The 10,102-nt window shown below is 39.6% G+C and overlaps 1 non-coding gene across 1 annotated transcript; it reads right to left on the bottom strand.

Moving 5' to 3' along the window:
- Nucleotides 1–455: 455 nt before the first annotated feature.
- Nucleotides 456–527, bottom strand: TRNAE-CUC. The gene has a single exon. It is a non-coding gene; the product is annotated as a tRNA-Glu (tRNA).
- Between the last annotated feature and the right edge of the window lie 9,575 nt (nt 528–10,102).

Genomic DNA, 10,102 nt, shown 5'->3' with positions numbered 1-10,102 from the left:
GAACGAGTGTGTTTCAAAATTTCAGCCGCTCTCTGAGATTCAGAAACTCACGCACAACCAGCTAACGCAAACCTCCTGAAAATGACTTCCCGATCTCTTCTCTCTCATCTTAACAACTATATTTTCATTGTGTTATGCTAATTCCAACCAATTCGTAAAGTTAATCAATTGCTTCCAACTTTCCCGCTCTCTGGATCATCCGACTAATGAGTTAAATTTTAAAGCACTTAGAACAGCTCCGAGCACTCAGTAAATGCCAGGTTATAAGCTCATTAACAAAATTCTAAAAATAATTGAAAAGTACATTGCTTGTCATTTTGCATTTAAAATACCAACACTGCTTTAGAGTTCCTCAGCAGAAAACGCCTCATATGAAAATTAAAAATTGATTAAAAGAAAATGAAAATTTAGTCCTCAATAGTTTTCTTCTTCGCTGAAAAAAGGTGACACGTCTATTCCCTGACCGGGAATCGAACCCGGGCCGCGGCGGTGAGAGCGCCGAATCCTAGCCACTAGACCACCAGGGATGACGGAGAGACACTTCAGAAATGCATTTATGAGTCAAATGCTCCATACGCACAACTGCAACCCCTTTTCTCTATTTCCCAAAGAGTTGGTGCAAAATCATATTTATTTATGCTTAACAGCCTATTGCACACCAACCAATAAAATCTGGATGAGGGGGAGGTGTGGTAAAGCCAAAGAAGGAGAAATCAGAAGGCACCTAGCTGGATAGGAACTTTTTCTGCTCAACCCGGAAAAAATTGTAGGTTTTACTGAGGTGTTCCGGCAGTTCCTGTGACATTAATTTGTAATTGTGTTCTTGTCTTTCGTCTCACAAATTAGTGAGTTATTTCAAGACAGAAACCGTTTTTTAAATTTATCTTTGGTTTCCCCAAAATGCTTGTCGTGGTTTTTATTAAATAAATATTTAACATCTAGTGAATAAAAGACTTCAGTGATAAAGCTATTAGACCTTATCTGAAAACAGCTGGGGGGAAGCCGAAGTAGCTCAGTTCCGCAAGCATTAGATTGAAGATCTTATAGGGCCCTGGCTCTGCCGTAGAGAAGAGCGCAATGTTTGGATAAAAAAAAAATATTCGAACTGGAAAAAAAAGGAGGACAACGTCTTTCTCGAACTCATAAAGGAAGATACAAGATAAAATGACAATGGGGTTTGATATCTAACTAGATAAAAGCAGAGTCAAATGTGCTGAAGAAAAACCATTTTTTCTTCTTTATAATGTTTAATATTTTCTTTCTTGGTTCTGGCTCGGTTCCACTTATATTATGTTCCTTTTTCTCAAACCTACCCCTTCTTCCTTCCAACGGAGTTATTCCAGCAACCCTAAGCCAAAGTCAAGAGGCCCCAAAGGATTCCTCTTTTTCCTGTTTATTTCTATTTCATGATCCTCGCTCCTCTAATCTTAAATATTTATTTATTGTTTAAAATTTATTACAAGTGACATTGATTAATAAAATTATGTAGGTTTCAGGTGTACAATTCAATAATGCATCATCTGTATTATCGCATTGCATGACCACAACTCCCTCAGGAGTGATTCCTCTCAAGTCTTGAAATTACAATTCTTAAAGTACATAAAAGGTAACTAATTTATCTGCCTTATCTGACCCAAAGTAGAAGTTTCGTTTCTATTTTTATTTTTTAAATAATATTTTATTTTTAAATTACAGTGGGTATATAATGTTATATTACTTTCAGGTGTACAGCACGGTGATTAGACATTTATGTAACTTGGTAAGCTATCGTCCTGATAGATCTAGTATCCATCTGACACTATACTTATTATAATATTATTGACTATATTTCTTAGTTACTATTTTGTAACTAACAATTTGTACGTCTTAATCCCTTCCCCTTTAACACCCAAACGCCCCAACATCCCTCCCACCTGTAGGCATCAAAATGTTCTCTGTATCTATGAAGCCGTTTCTGTTTTGTTTGTTTATTTTGTTCTTTAGATTCCACATGTAAGTGAAATCATAAGGCATTGTCTTTCTCTGTCTGACTTACTCTACCTAGCACAATACCCTTGAAGTCCATTTATGTTGTTGCAGGTGGCAAGATTTCATTCCTTTCAATGGCTGCGTAGTATTCCACTGGATATATGTCCACTGATGCAGCAAATATATGGATTTTCATGTCCCTTTAAAGTAGTGTTTTGAGTTTCTTGAGATAATTACACAGAAGTGGGATAACTAGGTCCTTCTCTGTCTCTTGTTATAACCTTTGTTTTAAAGTCTATTTTGTATGGTGTTAGTATTGCTACCCCAGCTTTATTTTATTTGTTTGTTTCCATTTTCATGAAACATTTTTTTCTATTTCTATACTTTCAGTCTGTGTGTGTCTTTTGAAATGAGTCTCTTATAGGCAGCATATGTAAGGGGTTTGTTTTCTTATTCATTCAGCCACCCTATGTCTTTTTTTTTTTTTAGGATTTTTTTAAATTAAGTTTATTGGGGTAACATTGGTTAATACGATTACCTTATTTTCAGGTGTACATTATAATTTGACATCTATATATTCTATTGTGTAATTACCACCCAAAATCCAATTTCCTTCAGCTACCATATATTTGATCCCTTTTACCCACTTCACCTTCACCCTCTCCCTATGTCTTTTGATAGGAGCATCTAATCAATTTAAATTTAAAGTAATTGTTGATAGATATGTATTTGTTGTTATTTTATTATTTATCTTATTTATCTTTCTTTTCTTTTTTCTCTTTTTCTTAAAGAAATCTCTCCAACATTTCCTGTAATACTGGCTTGGTGATGAAGAACTTGTTTAACTTTTTCTTGTCTGGGAAGCTTTTTATCTGTCTTTTGATTCTAAACAATAACTTTGCTGGGGAGAGTAATCTTAGTTGTAGGTTCTTGTTTTTCATCATTTGAGTATTTCATGCCATTCCCTTCCAGCTTGCAAAATTCTGTTGAGAAATCAGCTGATAATCTTATGGGAGTAACCTCGTAGAAAACTAGCTGCCTTTCTCTTGCTGCTTTTAAGATTCTCTTTGTCTTCAGCTTTGACTTTTTTAATTACGATATGTCTTGGGTTCATCTTGTTTGAGACTCTCTGTGCTTCCTGAGCTTATATGTCTATTTCCTTCACCAGGTTAGGGAAGTTTTCTGTCATTATTTCTTGAAATAAATTTTCAATCTCCTTCTCTCTCTCTTCTCCTTCTGGCATCCCTATGGTATGAATGTTGGTATGCTCGATGCTACCCAAAGGCCCCATAAACTATCCTCGCTTTTTGGTGATTCTTTTTTCTTTTTGCTGTTCTGATTGGGTGTTTTTTCCTACCTTATCTTCTAAATTGCATTTTCAATTCTTTGCTTCATCTACTGTACTGTTGATTCCTCCTAAGGTAGTCTTCATTTCAGTTATTGTATTCTTCATTTCCGACTGGCTCTTTTTTATGTTTTTTTTTTTAATCTCCATTTTTATGTTTTCTGTCTGTAAAAGTTCTTAGTGAGTTCATCTACTCTTTCCTTAAGTTCATTGAGCATCCTTATAACCACTGTTTTGAACTCTGTATCTGGTAGATGGCTTGTCTCCATTTTAGTCTAGTTCTCTTTCTGGAGCTTTGTTCTGATCTTTCATTTGGGACATGATTTTTTGTCTCCCCACTTTGGCTACCTTCTTGTGTTTGTTTCTCTGTATCAGGTAGAGCTGCTGTTTCTCCCAGTCTTAGCAGAGTGACCTTATATAATAGGTGCCCTTTGGGACCCACTGATGCTGTCTCCCTTGTCACCCGATCTAAGTGCTGCAGGTATGTTCCTTATGTTTGTTGTCTGTGCCCTCCTGTTGTAGTTGAGCCTCAATTGCTGTTCGCACATCAGTGGGAGGGATTGACCCTCAGACTGATTGGTTGTGAGGACTGGCAAGTGACTACAGTGGAGCAGCTGTTATATAGGGCTTACCTTATGGAGCAGGACTCACTTTAACAGGACTCTGGTGTCTGCTCAGTCTGCCCTTAGGGTGTATTATCCTCGGATGTGCCCTGGTGGTGCTCCAGCTTGGACTGAAGCTGGCTACTGGGCATGTAGGCTGGGGGGCACCCTGGGAGAAGCCTTGACACAAGCCAAGTTCAGCCTCATCCTGTATCTTGCCTGGAGCCACCTCTCATGTGCTACTAAGAAGTTTGCAGATGGCTGACACCCACTCTGGGCCTTGATGTGACTTAAGAAGTCAAGTTTTTAAACCAAGGCTGGATGCAAATACTGTCAGGTTTGAGACTGCTCAGCAAGAGGTATGGGGCATGAGAAGGGGAAAAAATCATATAGATGATAGAGGCTTTCTTTATTCCTCTTGCAAACAAATCAAAGTTGTGACAGAAACACAGAGGAAACAGCAAGCAAAGTTACTTGGGATCTAGATGAACAGAAGCACTACAACTAAGGAGAGAAATAAAAAATCATCCTGAAATAGTAGAAGGTAGGAGGGGGTGAAGACACAAAGCTGCCTAGTCCCAAGTAGCTGAATGGGACAGAGGTTGTGGCAGTGGCAGCTGGTAGCTGCAGACACCACTTAAAGGTCTGTAGTCTGTGAGTGGACTTTGATGGTGATGGATCTGCTCACTCTGAGCACCAGTGCCAGGTTGGCTGCTCCAGGGACACCAGGAACTTACAGGGGGAAACTGAGTTGTTGGATCAAGGGCCAGAGGAGAGGCTGTTTCCTGGGCTCTGTTGAGCAATACCTACTCCTAGTGTGCAGATTCGGAGCTGCCATAGATGAGACATCACCAAACTGGATAACAGAGGTTGCGCTGCCCAGAGGATTCCTGGAAACACCGCTTCCCCCACCCCCACTCAGGGTCCCACACAAGCCACATCCAGTTGTGTCCTCAATGAGTCCAGTGCTCCTTGCTGAGCCAACTCCAAGACTCATACTGGTGGTAGCTGACCTTAGTTTCTGGCATAGCCTCTTGAGACAATTATAAGCACACGATCTGTGGATTGCTTACTCAGTTTGGACAGGTGGCCCTGGAGGGGCACAGGCTAGGGCTAATCATGGCCTGCCACTGAACCCCCTCTCTGGACTGTGCCATTGGATGCCTACTACACAAAGCCATGCTAATAAGGCCAATAGACTTAGGAGCTTTGCTTAGTACATAGAAATAGACACAGAAAGGCAATCAAAATGGGAGGACAAAGAAATAGAACCTACATGAGAGAACAAAACAGAGATCCAGGAATAATGTAGTCAAGTAATCTAACAGATGCAGAGTTCAAAACATTGGTTATAAAGATGCTCAGTGAACTCAAAGGAAGAGTAAATGAACTCAGTGAGAACTTTAACAAAGAGATGAAAAAAACATAGAAATGGAAATGGAAATTATAAAAGGAACCAGTCGGAAATAAAGACCATATTATCTGAGATGAAGAGTATATTAGAGGAAATCAACAGAGTGGACAAAGAAGAGGATTGAATCACTGATATAGAGGATGGGGAAACCAAGGACACTCAATCAGAATGGCAAGAAAAAAGAAGCATAGACTATAATAATAATTTAAGGTGACTATGGACACTATTAAGGGTAAAAATATCTGTGTCATAGGGGTACCTGAAGGAAAACAGATGTTGAAGAGCTATTTGAAGAAATAATGATGGAAAACTTTCCTAACTTGGTGAAGAAAATAGACATCAAACCCCAGGAAGCTCGGAGTGTCCCAAAAACCAGGAACCCAAAGAGGCCCCCACCAAGACACATCATAATTAAAATGCCAAACTTTAAATACAAAGAGAGAGTCTTAACAGCAGCAAGAGAAAAGCAGTTAGTTACCTACAAGGGAGCACCCATAAGACTGGCAGCTGAGTTCTCAAAAAAGACTATGCAGGACAGAAGGGCTTGGTAAAAAAATATTCAACGTTATGAAAACCCAGCATCTACAACCAAGAACACTTTATCCAGCAAAGCTATCATTTAGAGTTGAAAGACAGATAAAAAGCTTCCCAGGCAAAAATAAGCTAAAGGAATTTATCAACACCAAGCCAGTATTACAGGAAATATTGGAGGTACTTCTTTAAGAAGAAAGAGCATGTATCAAATACATGAATTAAGAATGATAATAACTACATTCCTATCAACAAATACCTCAAATGGAAAAGAATTAAGTGCTCCAACCAAAGGATAAGGTGGCTGAATGAATAAGAAAACAAGACTCCTACATATGCTGCCTACAAGAGACTCACTTCAGATGAAAAGATACACTGCCTAAAAGGAAGGGGATGAAAAAGATGTTGCTGTGATGGACCTAGAGGGTATTGCACTGAATGAAATAAGTCAGATAGAGAAAGACAAATATCACATAATTTCACGTACATGTGGAATCTAAAGAACAAAATAAACAACAACAACAAAAATCGAAATAAACTCATAAGTACAGAGAATATTTTGAGGGCTACTAGATTGGAGGGGGCAGAGGGGATGGTGAAAAGGGACAAGGGGATTAAGAAGTACAAATAGATAGTTACACAATAGACATGGAGATATAAAGTGTAGCATAAGGAAAAAAGTTAATAATATTGTAATAAATATGTAAGGGGAAAGACGGGTATCAGATTTAGTGGGGTCATCACTTTGTGAGTTATATATATATCTCTAATCTCTGCTGTACAACTGAAACTAATATTTTACTATATGCCAACTGTAATTGATAAAAACTAATTGAATTGTGCAATGTAAATACAAGTAACTAATTGTATATTATATATCATTATTCTTGGATCTCTGTTTTGTTCTCTCATGTAGGTTCTGTAGTTGTATATTATATATACAACTAATTGTATATTATAGTATATTATAAAGAGATATGGAGCATGTAGGGTCAGATGCCGCTTGTTTAGGTTTTGTGAACCTTTGAGAGATTTTAGGAAAGTCCACAGCATAAGTCAAGACAGGCCATTTGTATGGAAAATCCACTAGAAGTGGCTTGGTTGGGCCCAAGTTGGTTAACACTGGGTCTCGGGGATCACCAGGGCTGGGCAACCAGTGTCAGCCAGGATGATGGAGACTCAGAATGGCTGCCACCTGTGTCTGCATGCCAGGAGCAGGAAGGGCTCAACCAAGTGACAATGGAGAAAATCTGACAGAAGCTGTCCCTCCACCCCTAACCCTGGAAACAGACAATTTAGTTCCTCCCTGTATGTCCTTGGCACCTTTTGAAAAGCTGTCCCAGCACTGGAGCTGAACAGAGTCTGTCAGTGAGTAAGTTCACCCGCGGGCCCCTCAAGAGGAAAGTTTGCGACTCCAGTGGCCCTTTGTCTCACTCAGCTACAATTTGAAGTGGTTTTTATAGTCAGAAGTTTTGGGAACTTATTTAGCAGCACTGGAACCTTATGTTGGTGAGCTTGATGTGAGGCCAGGACCCCTCACTCTCAGACAGGACTCCCATAGCCGAAATAGCTCTCCCCCAATTCTCAGGTGTAAGATTGGCTTGGTTCACATCTCTGGACCAAGTCCTACCAGTCTCAGGGTGGCCTCTTCTCTGTATCCCTATTGGAGGATTTCTTTTCAGATAGACTTCAGGTGACTTCAAATTGTGAATGTGTAGTTTAGTTGTAATTTTGATGTGGTTGTGAGACAAGGCAAGCACAGCATTTGTTTACTCTGTGATCTTGACCAGAAGCCCCCTTTTTCCCTAATCTTATTATCTGTCATCTTGTAATACAAAGGAGACTGGTATCCCAGATAGACAGGGAAAAGAAAAGTTTAATATAAGGGATACTAATTACATTTTATTTTTAATTCCATGTCTCTTTAATAAATATTTATTAAATGGAGTCTTATGCAATTCTGAAGAGAAAGAGAGGGGCAAGGTGGAGGAACTGGAGGAAATTTCTGGAAGAGAGAGCCAGCTCAATTGAATTGAATAGGTGGCTCTAGGCTGGGATTGGGGAGGGAGGGAAGCTGAGCCTTTGATGCAGGACAGGGCAAATTCCCCTGAGTGGAAGGGAGCTCAATCCCTGAAAGAGATAAAAGGTTCTTGAGTCAATGAAGAAAAGAATTCGAGTGCACAACAGAGTTAGAGTTAAAAAGAAAGAGTTAGAGAAGGATGGGGAAAAGACCAAGACAGAAAAGGCAAAGAGAAGAAGTAAAGACAAAAAGCAAAGATAAAAAAAGCAAAGACAAAAAGCAAAGACAAGAAGTAAGGACAAAAGGAAAGGCAAACAAAACCCTCTTGAGTGTTCAGGTAATTCAATTTATATACCATTCTTAGTTTCTATGAATTACAGTTTAAAGACTTTGCTCATTTTCCTTTGATAGTACGGGGATAAAGTGTGACTGGTAAGAGTATTTAGTGAGAGAGGGTAAGAATATGTAGCATGAACGGTCTGTGGGCAGTTTCCAACCTTTGATACTTAGGTTCCCCATGGTTTGATCCATAGGGAATGAATGATTTTATTTTGTGTAGGGCTTGGCTTAAAGACTCTGTTTTCTTGTTTTCCCTTCATGGTGTGTCGGGTGGAATGGTTTGTTAGTAATCCCAGCTGAAATCTTCCTTTGTTCGGCATGTTTTCATGTGGTCTGGCAGCAGGGCTGAACATCATATTGCAGTCTCTGAATATAGCTAGATGTTTAGTTCTCTTGTCTCCTCCCTACATTATTACCTTGATGAAGGGAAGAGAGCATGGATAGTTCCTTAGCCTCTTTTTTCCCTACCTCCTAATTTGTTAGCTCTTCATATAACACAACTTCTTCTTCTCTACTCAGAGGGAAAGTTTTCTCTCATTTTCGAGACTAATTAATACTTCATCTGAGTTTTTGACCCCTCTCCTCATTCGATTATTGTCCTTGTGTCTTTCATCTCTCTGTTCTTTACCTACCTCTCTAAAAACTACAGAATGCCTAGATTGCCATTGTTAGACAACAAAAAGAGAGCACATACTATTCCTTGTTTCCTTCATGCTTCTTCCAAATTCTTTCTTTCCACCCACCACCAAACTTGTTGCAAGAACAGTATTTGTCTCAACCTCCTGCCTTATCAGCTGCTCATCAGCTGAGATCTGCATTCCAATCTCAGGAGACCATTACCATTAACTTCGAAACTTTCAAATGCCTTGGTTCTTCTTTTGGAACAAAAGTCGATTTTCTGTATAATGCAAGCTACTGCCAACCTTTCATCATGAAGGAATCTTCCTTGGGACCTTTGAACTCAACTCTCCCCTAACTCTTCTCTGTACTCTCTGGTTGCTCCATTTTAGTTTCCCCTCACCCCAACATTTAAGAACTCTTTAGAAATGGCTATTTATCACTGTCTTGATGTCCTTTTTAAAATTAAATTTTAAAGTTTTAGATAATTGTAGATTCACATGCAATTAGAAGAAATAATACAGAGAGATCCTTTATACCCTTTACTTACTGGCCTCAACGGTAACATTTTGCAAAACTGAAGAGCAATATCACTACTGGGAGGAGTGAAGTCAGAAACATAGCAGGATGAGAGACATCCCCAGATCCCTCCCCTTGAAACAACAATGAGATATCCCAACTCTAGCGTGGGATATGCGCATAAGAGCTGCCACAGGTTAGAATCCCGTGAATCTGGTGAATCTAGAGGTAGACAGGGAGAAACAAAGAAGCTGCCTCTTACAGCTGGAGCTCCCTGCAGGAGTTGGTGGAGGGGAGAAGGTGCAGCAGGTTCCTGGAACAACCGTGCCTGAGAGAGCTGTGAGCTCCATGAAGCAGCAGTGCCCAGGGATCAGGATAAAAAACAGAGCAGTGGGGATGGCAGAGAAGCAACAGTTGATTCTTACCAGCCACGATTACAAAATGCAAGTCTGAGTTGCAGTCCCCATCCACCAACCCACAGGGTCCCCCATATGCTCCAAAACCAAACACCGAAAACTCATGGCAATCTGAGCGAACACTATCAAAACCGTGGCTAACACTGACAAGAACTGAGGCTGAAGGTAGTGAGTGTAACTGAATATCTCTAAGGAAAAAAAGGCATTATTAAGACTTTATAAAAGGGAAGGATCCAAGAGGATTAGACGCCACCTACTGGAAACCAAAAAAATAATGCCTTCTTTGAAATAGGCTACTGAGAGATCTTATATAATAAATCTTCTTTCTGG

The sequence above is a fragment of the Rousettus aegyptiacus genome, unplaced genomic scaffold (assembly GCF_014176215.1).
Source record: "Rousettus aegyptiacus isolate mRouAeg1 unplaced genomic scaffold, mRouAeg1.p scaffold_m13_p_1, whole genome shotgun sequence".
Taxonomy (NCBI): domain Eukaryota; kingdom Metazoa; phylum Chordata; class Mammalia; order Chiroptera; family Pteropodidae; genus Rousettus; species Rousettus aegyptiacus.
The sequence above is the reverse complement of the archived record's forward strand: the minus strand, read 5'-3'. Positions and strand labels throughout refer to the sequence as shown.